This window comes from Seriola lalandi, unplaced genomic scaffold, assembly GCF_002814215.2.
Source record: "Seriola lalandi dorsalis isolate HSWRI2012SDOR001 ecotype SW California unplaced genomic scaffold, Sedor1 jcf7180001974692, whole genome shotgun sequence".
NCBI classification, from domain to species: Eukaryota; Metazoa; Chordata; class Actinopteri; order Carangiformes; family Carangidae; genus Seriola; species Seriola lalandi.
Genome location: NW_019445358.1, coordinates 1 through 1,995, shown reverse-complemented (window position 1 = coordinate 1,995; position 1,995 = coordinate 1). Strand labels below are relative to the sequence as shown.

At 37.6% G+C, this 1,995-nt stretch overlaps 2 non-coding genes across 2 annotated transcripts; both read left to right on the top strand.

The window, feature by feature from the left end:
• The first annotated feature begins 1,629 nt into the window (after nucleotides 1–1,629).
• On the top strand, nucleotides 1,630–1,701 carry trnad-guc (transfer RNA aspartic acid (anticodon GUC)). Its single transcript has one exon. It is a non-coding gene; the product is annotated as a tRNA-Asp (tRNA).
• A 222-nt stretch (nucleotides 1,702–1,923) lies between these two features.
• trnav-cac (transfer RNA valine (anticodon CAC)) lies at nucleotides 1,924–1,995 on the top strand. The gene has a single exon. It is a non-coding gene; the product is annotated as a tRNA-Val (tRNA).

The window sequence follows — 1,995 nt, the reverse complement described above, 5'->3', positions numbered from 1 at the left end:
ACTGGTTGTACTGGTTGTACTGGTTGGTTTCTGAACGAATCAAGAGCTCGAGCTCAAGTCTCCCAAGAAACCCCGCCGCTCCGCTGTTGTTTTTCTACTCATTTCAGCCTCATGTTTTTTTACCAGAACTTGTATTGTTTATTCAGGAGGCGAAACACTTGAATAATTGATGTCATTGCGTTTCAGAGGAGAACATTTTCTCCCTATGCAGTTGCACTCTCGTCCCAACTCCTGCTCATTTAATTTCAGCCGTCACCGACAGTTTATGTGAAAGCTGTTGACATTTTTATTTCAGCTTACAGATGCACTTTGCCTTTGCTTTGCCTTTCCCCTCTTGGTTTCTGAGAAGGTTGGTTGCTAAGCTGTTTTATTGTGGTTTCATGCAGTTAATGTATTTCTGTGGCACTGAACACTTGTCAGTTGATATGAGAACAAAAATATCCTAGAAACATACAACTGATCGTAGTGAGCGTTTCATATCGATGGCAGGACATGAACAACATGTTAAAGCTCGAGTTCAGTTTTCCTGAAGTGTAAATGCCAAATATACAGTTTGCTTGTTCCTAAGTGAGTCCACATTTTTAACTTGTGTTATTTCTATTAAATGTTATTTGGGCTACATGATGTAAAACCTGTGTAATAATTTCATACAGTGGTTCCCAACCTGAGGGGTTCAGGATCCTCAATAGGGTGTAATTTCCGGCATCTGGCATCAGCTGCTCTTTTCTTCGTAGTGGATGAACCTGCAGAAATGACTCAGGGCTGAAAAAGTCCACAACCCTCTACAACTCTAAATAATGTAAATAATAAATAGATCATTTACATATACGTCTCCTGCCACTGATCATCAATCAGAGATAATGCAGTAAAAGACGGATTTTTTTATTACACTTAAAAAGATTAAGTTACCTTTAGTTGCCATTTTTAAGTTAGAACAACTTCATAAAATGAAGTAAACACAATGCTGCATGTATCAGGCTGTTAATGTTCCAATCAGCATCTGGTTCTGTTGGATGATATTATTATTATTATTATTATTATTATTATTATTATTATTACTGTGTTTTGTATATTCCTCATTGTGTTACAAGTGTTTACACAATGTTTGGTTAATGACTTTATGTTCCAGGTGGTGCGTCAGCCATTTAGTCTGTCAAAGGAGGATGAAGTGAAACACCTCTGGATGTTCGGATGCAGAAAATACGTGTATTTAAAACTTTAAAACTGAGGCCATAGATCAATAAAGAACTGAAATCAAAAGGACTCTGGAAATCATTCAAGTAAAAAGAGACTTATGCAAAGGATATACAGAAAGTTATCAACATAAATAAAAACAAGTCAAACAAAGAAAGTCAGTGAAATACAATGTATGTAATTCCTTTTTATGTTTGCATTTACTTTCCATAAACTGTACACAGAGGAGGATGGGATGCCCCCTGCTGGTCATGCTCATTGATAAATTGAATTGATTGTTATTGATAAAATAACTTGTATGTCAGTACATAATATATACATATATTGAAATGCTGAAATAGACTTTTGATTTTATATAGAAAACTACTCCACTTTCATAAAATACTAGCACAGTCCACTAACTCACTGTGTGCGGTCACATGGTGAAGTCACTTCTCCTCGTTAGTATAGTGGACAGTATCTCCGCCTGTCACGCGGAAGACCGGGGTTCGATTCCCCGACGGGGAGTATCTATTATTTACAACTAATAATAATCAGACAATGAACTATTTCGTTTAAAATGTTTGTTTTATGCCCTTATTGACTTAAATGTTATTAATGAATTGTGGACACAAACATTCATAACTGTTGTAACACAGAAAATAACACTCCCCGTTGGGTAATCGAACCCTGGTCTTCCCATGACAGGCGGAGATACTGTCCAGTTGCCGTGTTTCCCTGAACACCGAAGTTTCCGTAGTGTAGTGGTTATCACGTTCGCCTCACACGCGAAAGGTCCCCGGTTCGAAACCGGGCGGAAAC